Genomic DNA, 10,571 nt, shown 5'->3' on the forward strand with positions numbered 1-10,571 from the left:
AGCATGAGTAGCTTGTCAGTGCGTCTTGACTGAGAGCCTGAAAAACCTTGAAATCAGTCAGTGATAGTGGAAAAGAGTACTTAAATCCATTACAAGAAGGAGCACAATACTGGCTAGAGGGAACATAATTATTGCCTGTACAAATTGCCCTGCTTCAAGAGCCTAGTCTGAGCTACTGATCTTTAAAAGCTGAGCAAATTTTGCTGTTTGCCTGCTACAAGTATGTGATAAAGATGAGGAAATGTTTTTATGCACCCCTCCCATCTCCAGAAAAAACAAACAAAAAACCAAACCACCCCAAAAACTAATGTGGAAGAAAAGAATGTATGTAGGGTTTTGTGAAATACTAAAATTCCCAGGGACAGTAGTGTGGAGGATAGAGAGGCAGGAGCTGGATCATAGCTTTGCTTGTTGGAGGATGCAGAGGAGCAAGCTTGGTCTTTCAAAAGAAAGCAGCTTTAGCTGGAAGACTGAAATCCTAACATAAATCTAGGTCTGCAGGTATTCTTGTTGCCTTTTCTTGAAGCTTCATTTTTATCATGTTCTGCCTTGGATGATTCAAGAGTAGTCAAGGATGGAAAAATATCATAAGTCAGGGATTGCTGACAGAGAAATAGCTGTCACTGTTCCCAAAAGCCAGAATTTTTTCCTGCTGCTCCTGCCTCTTTGTCTTCCACAGCGTAACACACAGGCACAGTATCTCAAGCCTCTGCACATATGCTTCCTTCCTGCAGGAATTTTTAAGGCAAATCTTGCCTTAAGTGGTCAGCAAGTTGTACCTTTTGGGAACACTTTAGAGGCTGATAGCCACCATGAATATGGCTTCCCATTGCTTTTGGGTCGCTGTAGCACTTGCTTAGAGGCAGTGTGGTGCACAACTGAGTTTCTGGGTTGTGCCTGAGGAAGGAGGGTGGGAATGTATGAGCTGGTGGCTGTCAGAAACAGAAATGAGCTTTCTGCCATTCTTTCAACCCATGAGGCTTTCTCATAACCCTTTTACACTCAGAACTGTAGCCTGGCAAGCAAGAATCTCCTGTGATGGACATGGCTGTCTCTGCAGCCTATGTGCGTGCAGCTGAGCAACAGCGCAGTACTGGTCCCACATGGAACACTGCACACCTGATTCACAGGTCAAGGGGGAGAGGCAGAGCAGTTAAGAGTTTTAAACATTTAGTAGCACAGGACCAATCTCTAGATGATCCATTTTTTCAGCTGATTTCATCTCTTGAGACCTGCTTAGAAGTGCTTCTGAACAGCATGCTGAGAGTATTACCCTTGCTTTCATCCAGCATCACCTCTTGCTAGTTCCAAATGAAAACTAAGCTGCTCTCACCCAGGTGGGACTTAAGCACTGAACAAGTCTAGGAGGTTGCAGAGAAGTCAACTTTGTGCTGGCATAGAAAGTCAGAAGTGAATTTTTTTTTTAAAGTGATCAAAAAACTAAAGACAGCAACTACTTTTGTCAAAACTCTGCTATGCAAAGGGCGAGTGGCACACTCAGACCTTATTTCCCATTTCTGAAGTCCAGGTGTTAACTCCAGTGGGAAATGTTATTTTTAGAAACACCTTGTTTTTAGACATGCATAGTAAACTACTCTGCTTATAATAAAGATTTGTCTGAGTGGAAGATGATTTTTACAGTGTGTTTTGTTAAATTCATAGGAGCAATGCTGACATACTTCTGTACCAAAGAAGTACTCTGATTATTGTGGACTAGGAGGTAAAGTAGATAAGAATTCATTATCACAAATTTTCCTGCCAGTGTAGGGAATTCAAGATTGTTACAGTTCATTGCTATAAAATAATAGCTGTTACTTGTCTTGTTGGGAAGAGCTTTGCTATGCCTGAGCAGCCTTTAATCCTTCCTGCTTAACATTTTTTGCTTGTGCTAACAATTAGGGCTGTATGAATTTGTTGCATTGGATGTCTATAAATGACTAAAGCAAACCCCAGAGTTGTAGTCTGTCAAACAAAAGCTGTCTTCATGTGACAGTGAAATGTGCTTCTAGTTCCTGAAGGCCAAAATACTTCTCTTGATCTTTATATTTCATAAGGAGGGAAGAAAGTCTATAAACATGCAAAAGAAGTCAACTTCTATTGTCAGATTTGCCCTGTGGGCAAATCAATAGCATGTCATGCAAGTTGCATGTCAGGAGTTAGTTGCACATCACAAAATGACCAAGATTAAAAGAGTTTGCCATAAGTTTCAATGCACTGGGGAATTGACTCAAAATTTTTTCTGTCATCAAAATGGAAACTATTTTCTGTCCAAATTAATTAGGACAACTGGGGCCTAACTCAGTATTTGTTTTTTTTTTAAGTCAGTGAATGCTTTGTGTGTCTGAAAAAAGTCTGTTAGCTGTTAAACCTTCCTATAACAGATTTTCTTCTACAGTTGTGTGTACTGAATTTCTGGAAGAAATGGTATACTCTCTTGGCAATCCTGGGGCTTGGAAATACTGTCTAAATCATTTGAATGTTAGGTGGTATTTGAATGGGAACGGCTTTTGGCATCTCTTAAGTAGGAGTGAGACCTAGAATCATAGAATTGTTTGGGTTCCGCAAGAAAGGCCAGAAGGAGGAGCCAGGGAATTCCAGGCCTGTCAGCCTGTCCTCAGTGCCAGGCAAGATTATGGAACAGGTCATCTTGAGTGCAATCACACAGCACCTACAGGATGGTCAAGGGATCAGGCCCAGCTGGCACAGATTTAGGAGGGGCAGGTCCTGCCCAACCAACCTGATTTTCTGCTATGACCAGGGTACCTGCCTGGTGGATGTAGTCTACCTGGACTTCAGCAAGGCCTTTGACACTGTCCCCCATAGCAAACTCCTGGCCAAGCTGGCAGCCCATGGCCTGGACATGAGCACTCTGTGCTGGGTTAAGAACTGGCAGGAGGGCTGGGCCCAGAGAGTGGTGGTGAATGGTGCCACTGCCAGTTGGCAGCCTGTCACTAGTGGTGTCCCCCAGGGATCAGTGTTGGGCCAGATCCTGTTCAATATCTTTACTGATGATCTGGACCAGGGGACTGAATCCATCATCAGTAAATTTGCAGATGACACCAAGCTGGGAGCAGGTGTCAATCTATTAGAGGGTAGGAGGGCTCTGCAGAGGAACCTTGACAGGCTGGTCAGATGGGCAGAGTCCAATGGCATGAGATTTAACATGTCTAAGTGCCAGGTTCTGCACATTGGCCACAACAGCCCCATGCAGAGCTACAGGCTGGGGACAGAGTGGCTGGAGGGCAGCCAGACAGAAAGGGACCTGGGGGTACTGGTTGACAGCCGCCTGAACATGAGCCAGCAGTGTGCCCAGGTGGCCAAGAAGGCCAATGGCATCCTGGCCTGCATCAGGAATAGTGTAGCCAGCAGCAGCAGGGAAGTCATTCTGCCCCTGTGCTCAGCACTGGTTAGGCCACACCTTGAGTAGGGTGTCCAGTTCTGGGTCTCTCAGTTTAAGAAAGATGTTGAGTTGCTTGAATGTGTCCAGAGAAGGGCAACAAAGCTGGTGAGGGGTCTGAAGCACAAGCCCTATGAGGAGCAGCTGAGGGAGCTGGGGTTGTTTAGCCTGGTGAAGAGGAGGCTCAGGGGAGACCTTATTGCTGTTTACAACCACCTGAAGGGAGGTTGTAGCCAGGTGGGGGATGGTCTCTTCTAGGCAACCAGTGACAAAAGGAGAGGACACAGTCTCAAGCTGCTCCAGGGGAGGTTTAGGCTGGATGTTAGGAAGAAATTCTTCACAGAAAGAGTGATTGGCCATTGGAATGGGCTGCCCAGGGAGATGGTGGGATAAAAGTCCCTGGAGGTGTTTAAGAAAAGACTGAATGAGGCACTTAGTGCCATGGTCTAGTTGATTAGTTAGGGTTGAACTTGGTGATCTTGCAACCTGGTTGGTTGATTCTGTGGTTGATTCTGGTTGGAAAACACCTCTAAAATCATTGAGTCCAACCGTCAGCTTGACACCACTATGGCCATTAAACCATGCCCAAAAGTGCCATATCTACATGTGTTTTAAACATCTCTGGGGATGATGACTCCACCACCTCCCTGGGCAGCCTGACCTATCTTTCAGTAAAGAAATTTTTCCTAGTATCCAATCTAAACCTTCCCTGGCACAACTTCAGGCCATTTCCTCTCATTCTAGGTAGGTAGGGATACTAGGGAGAAGAGACCAACACCCACCTCACTACACTCTCAGATAGTTGTAGAGAGCAATGAGGTCTCTCCTCAGTCTCCTCCAGACTAAATAACCCCAGTTCCCTCAGGTGCTCCTCAAAAGACTTGTTCTCCAGGCCTTGCAGCAGCTTTGTTGCCCTTCTCTGGACACATTCCAGCAACTCACATGTCCTTGAAGTGAGGGGCCCAAAACTGAATACAGTGCTTGAGGTCTGGCTTCCCCAGTGCCGCGTACAGGGGAACAATCACTTCCTTACTGCTGCCCACACTGATACAGGCCTGGATGCTGTTGGCCTTCTTGACCATCTCAGCACACTGCTGGCTCATGTTTAGCCAACTACTGACCAGCACCCCCCCATCTTTTTCTGCTGGGCACCTTTCCAGTGACTCTGCATGGAGCCTGTAGTGTTGGATGGGGTGGTTGTGATCCAAGTGTGCTTGTTAAACCTCACACAACTGACCTTGGCCCATCGATCCAGCCTGTCCAGATCCCTCTGCAGAGCCTTATTACTCTCAAGCAGATAAACACCACCATCCAATTTGGTGTCATCTGCAGACTTACTGAGGGAGCACTCAATTCCCTCATCTAGATCATTGATTAAGATATTAAAGGGAGACTGCCCCAAAACTGAGGCCTGGGAATGCCACTTCTGACCATCTTCCACCTGGATTTAACTCCATTCACCACCACTCTTTGGGCCTGACCATCTGAAAGTTTTTTACTCAGTGAATTGTCCACACTTTCAGGCCACATGCAGCCAGTGTCTCCAGGAAGATGCTGTGGGAAACAGTGTCAAAGGCTTTACTAAACTCCAGATAGACAACAACCACGGGTCACCTTGTCATAGAAGATCAGGTTCATCAAGCAAGTGCCCTTCATGCACCCATGCTGACTGGGCCTTATCATCTGGTTGCCCTGCACATGCTGCATCATGGCATTCAAGACGACCTGCTCCATGACCTTCCCTGGCACCAAGGTCAGACTGACAGGTCTGTAGTTCTCCACATCCTCCTTTTGGCCATTCTTGTAGATGGGCTTCACATTTGCCAATCTCCAGTCATCTGGGACCTCTCCAGTTAGCCAGGACTGCTGGTAAATAATGGAAACTACCTTGGTGAGCATTTCCACCAGCTCCCTCAGTACCCTTGGGTGTATCCCATCTGGTCTCATAGACTTGTGTATGTCCAAGTGTTGCAGCAGGTCACTAACCATCTCCCCTTGAATTATGGGAGCTTCATTCTGCTCCCCATCCTTTCAGTTCAGTGAACAAATGGTTGTACTACTAAAGACTAAGGCAACTAAGGTATTTAGCACCTCAGACTTTTCCTCATCCTTGACCACTATGTTCCCCTTTGAATCCAAGAAAGGACAGATTGTCCTTAGTCCTCCTTTTGTTGCTAATATATTTGTGGAAGGATTTCCTGTTCTCTTTAACAGCAGCTAATAAAAGCAGAAGGAGCCTGAAGCATGGGGATTGAGTCCACCATCAGTAAATTTGCAGATGACACCAAGCTGGGAGCAGGTGTTGATCTGTTAGAAGGTAGAAGGGCTCTGCAGAGGGACCTTGACAGGCTGGACAGATGGGCAGAGTCCAACATGATGGCATTCAACAAATCCAAGTGCCGGGTGCTCCACTTTGGCCACAACAACCCCATGCAGAGCTACAGGCTGGGGTCAGAGTGGCTGGAGAGCAGCCAGGCAGAAAGGGACCTGGGGGTACTGGTTGACAGCCGCCTGAACATGAGCCAGCAGTGTGCCCAGGTGGCCAAGAGAGCCAATGGCATCCTGGCCTACATCAGGAATAGTGTGGCCAGCAGGAGCAGGGAGGTCATTGTACCCCTGTACACAGCACTGGTTAGGCCACACCTTGAGTACTGTGTCCAGTTCTGGGCCCCTCAGTTTAGGAAAGATGTTGAATTGCTGGAGCATGTCCAGAGAAGGGCAACGAGGCTGGGGAGAGGCCTTGAGCACAAGCCCTATGAGGAGAGGCTGAGGGAGCTGGGACTGTTTAGCCTGGAGAAGAGGAGGCTCAGGGGAGACCTCATTGCTGTCTACAACTACCTGAAGGGAGGTTGTAGCCAGGAGGGGTTTGGTCTCTTCTCCCAGGCAACCAGCACCAGAACAAGAGGACACAGTCTCAAGCTGCGCCAGGGGAGGTTTAGGCTGGAGGTGAGGAGAAAGTTCTTCACAGAGAGAGTGGTTGGCCATTGGAATGGGCTGCCCAGGGAGGTGGTGGAGTCACCATCCCTGGAGGTGTTCAAGAGGGGATTGGAAGTGGCACTTGGTGCCATGGTTTAGATAGTCATGAGGTGTAGGGTGACAGGTTGGACTCGATGATCTTTGAGGTCTCTTCCAGCCTTCTTGATTCTATGATTCTATGACACCACTGGTCCTTTTGTGTTTCTCTTAGCAGAGATGCTGGGGCATACATTGCCACCTCAGTCCTGACACCTTCTTGGAACTGATCTTCAGCCCTCCTCCAAGACATGGAGCAGGTGCTGGTCTTTCACTATGGAGCCTTAGTAAAAAACCCCAAAACAACAGTATGAGATGTCATCTAAAGTGCTGTGGAATCGCTAAGGTTGCTTCCCTGCAGGAATGCACTGCTGGGAGCGTCCTCACTGCCATGCTAGAGTGCTCCATCAAACTCAATCATGATCCAGTAGCAATGTGTATAGGTGGCTTGGCAAGACAGAAGTACCTATAACCTGGAGGAATGTCTGGTTTGCTGTGTCAAGAGAAACTTCTGCCTTTGATATGATGAGGTACTTTATCAGGAACGTGCCCCTCATAGTCCTTTAAGTGACCTTCAGGTCTTAATCAAAATTACAACTTCTTAGTGCAATGGAAGTCCTGCAGTTACTTTTAACTCCTCGGGGAACATCTCACAGAAGATAGTCAATAAATATTATTATTTTTCTGGGCATACTTCTCAGTGCTGTTCCCAAAGTAATTCAATGCCATGGTAACTGCTACTCCACCTTGTTGATGCTCACCTCTGCCCAGGGTCCCTTTGAAACACTGAGTACAGGTACTCTTCAGGTCACCTTCACACCTGGTTTGCAAAGGAAGCTGAAAGACAGGTGGAAACAGCAGGAACTGGGTTGAGAGTGGCTGGGAATAGGTAGAGGATTTCAGCTACCAGACAGCATGAACAAGTCTGGGAAGGCAGCTTTAGACACTTGAAGGACAGCTGGGAGGGAGATGTCTGCCTACTTGGAAACCATCTGCCTAGGAAAGGATCCACAAATATTCCCTGTAGGAGGTGAGCAAGGCTTAGGTTTTGTTGAAGGCTGGAGCACTCACCCAGAAGTGAGAGAGATGGATTCCTCACTTGTATGTAAAGAGATTTAAACAGGGGTGATTCACCAGTTAATAGGTTTATTTGATGCATTTTACTGTTACCTAGCAGTGCATTTAGGAGAGAAGTTAGAGCTTAAAAATAGCTGGTAAAATTCTGCCTCCTGCATGATGGAAATAATTTCTATTGTGTATCAGTGACTAATCTGTTTGATGGTGTCCCTCCCTTTCACACCCAACTGTTCATTTGAAGCCCCTGCAAGGTTTGCTGCATCAGTGGTCTGCATGGATGCATTTGAGGGAAAAAGGAACACTGGAATCTCTTAAAATAACAGGAAAGGGGAAAACTGACTATAACTTATGAACAAGATAGCAGAGCAGAGTTTGGGTATGGGGCAATTGAAAACTGAGAGGTGGAGACCTGCTGTTCCTCTCCCTTTCCAAAATAGTTTTTCTTGGTTTTGCCTGGGTCAATTTTCTTTGCCATATTAAATGTGATGCTTTTAGTTGGATGGCTGTGACAGCCAGTGAATGGCAGTTTCACTATAGCTGAATGTTGCCAATGTGGGCTTTCACTACAAGCAAGCTGGTGTTCATTTTTAAACTTGCAAGAGTATGTTCATGTCAAATGATTTGTTGTCCCAAATTATTGAAGGCAACGCTTAGCACAGTCCTGGTCACAATGAGATGCAAAAGGCATGTGAGTAGTGCACATGCTTTGAGACATTCATGGAGTGTTTTCTGTGCTTTTTGCCACCTGGAATCCTTCTGCAAAATGTTGTTTTCAGCCTTGACTGAGAAGGAAGGAAAGGAAATCAGGAGCCCCATCAAAGAGAAGAAATAAAGAAAGAAGTCAGACTGACAAAGCAGACAAGGACAGATCCTGGGGGAAGACAGGTATGCTCATTAATTGTATTTACATTTCAAAGATGAGTTAACTGTGGTATTCTCAATCATACCCTACACTTAGGCTCCCTGCCACACATCATGAATAATGAATGCTCTTTGGAGGATAGAGTAACTGATCCAATAGGCTTCTTTTTTTAATTTCCTGGGCAATCTTAATTGGAGAGGTCAGTACAAAAGCCTATGGTAACTGCCAATTTTAGGTAAATAATTACTGATTAAAACAGAAGGCAAGATGCTGGCTAAGGCACTTTCAAATAGATCACAGATAACCTTGCAGGAGCTGATTAACTCAAACAGAACACCTCCTTAGGTGAGAGCTACCAAATGATACTTGGAACAATTTTGAAAATCAAAAAGCATGAGGGAAAAAGATTTATGAAACTCTTGGCTGAGTGTTCTCTGGAGAAAGAATTTTGATAATAAGTGGGATTAACTGTTTGCCAATTAGCAGACAATTAGAAGAAAGGCATTTACCCAGTAGGCAAAAATCTGTTATGATAGATTCGCACTCATCAAACCTGTTTATGCCAAAGGAGGATATTAGTGTTGCACTCACAGTGTCTTTAGGTTTAGTGATGTGAGCAGCAGTGGCTGCTGTTAGCCTTCCAGCTTCATGTGAGCTGTGTGGGACTCGATGTGACAGTGCTTAACATGGCAAGCGCAGAACAGAAGACACTGAGCTGTGCTCATGGATCCTGGGATGGCTGTGGATGATTTCCCAGGGGTCCACAAAAGAAATTATGAACAGAACAGCAACTGTCTGTGCAGAAAACTCAAGAAATCTCTGACACTGGGAAATTTTTAGGGATGTACAAATCAGAAAAAGCAAGAAGTAATTTGCTTTATTAATGTTAGAATCTAAAGTTAGTCATTATCAGTAGATCAGAGACAGTCTGCTGCTTTTTGTCTTCCTCCCCCACCCCCAACTTAATAATGATTTTTCCCACATGCTTCCTACAAAATAAGCACTGCTTGACCAAAAGGTGGAGTGGAGGATGAATCTGTTGGATTTTACTGTTGTTTGTGCTGCTTTGTCCATCCTCATAATTTTAAACATTCTTAGGCAGGATCCATCTCTCCTAACTGAAGCATCCAAGAATCAGTGTTTAAGGCTGAGATCCTCTTTAAGGTCTTTCTGAAAGCAATGGAAAGAGGTGAGCAGGTGCTGAAGATGAGCTCTCCAATCTCAACAGCTCCTCAAGGTGTATTTCATGGTTTGTCATCTATTTCTTGCCCTTAAATCCACAGGCAATATGAAACACAAAGCTACATTTACACACAGATCTACCCTCTAAATGCCTAGATGAACCCAGATAAAACGTACTTTTCTGTTCTGAAATCCAGGTAAGAACAGCAAAGAGCACAAGAAGAAAACAAATCAGGTTCAAGCACTGCTCAGGAGTGCAGAGCATTTCCCTGCTATGCAAGGTAGCACCTACCCTGAGGACTAGAAATGCAGGCTGTGATGTAGAAATAAAGGAATGAACTCAGTCCTGGTTTTGCTGCTGGCATCCTGATCAAAATGAGAATTTCAAATCAAGCTTAATGCTTTATAACATTTGTGACATGCATAAACACATGATCTTTCCAACTAAATCTGTATTTTTACTTTCTTTCACTGCATAGTCAGGGCCCTGTCCTGTCATTTGCAGACGCTGAATTTGCTCTGATCCCAGGAAGAACTCGGCCCCCTCCAGAGGCAACCATCATGAGTGGAAGTCATCCTGTGTGGAAGCAGGTCTAACCCATGCCTTAGGCAGCGCTTTGCTACACAAAAAGTGAGCCTTTGCAGTTTGTTTCATTCAAAACAAGGACATTAACCCCCCGTTGAAAGGGACGATTGCTTTTAGAGCTGCTGACAGTTGTCCAGAGATTAAAATTCCTTTCATTTAGGCTAGCACTGACATTGTGACATGGATCTTATTTGGGAACGTCTGACCTCTTAAAGCAGGCAGGCTGAGGGTATCAGTGTTATCAGAGGGAGGGTATCAGAGGAGGCCCTAGGGAAGAACAGAAGATGATGAGTGCCTTTCATTAGGGAATGCTGGAGGAGACTAAAGCCTTCCAAGAGAACCAGTCAGGTTCAGTGAAAACACCTGTGTTCATTTCCAGGAAAACTAAACATCAGGTGAGCTGGAGGGCAAGCACTGGCAGATACAATCAAAGATGTTTTTCTGGTGCATCGTGT

Source organism: Indicator indicator, chromosome 1 (genome assembly GCF_027791375.1).
Source record: "Indicator indicator isolate 239-I01 chromosome 1, UM_Iind_1.1, whole genome shotgun sequence".
Taxonomy (NCBI): domain Eukaryota; kingdom Metazoa; phylum Chordata; class Aves; order Piciformes; family Indicatoridae; genus Indicator; species Indicator indicator.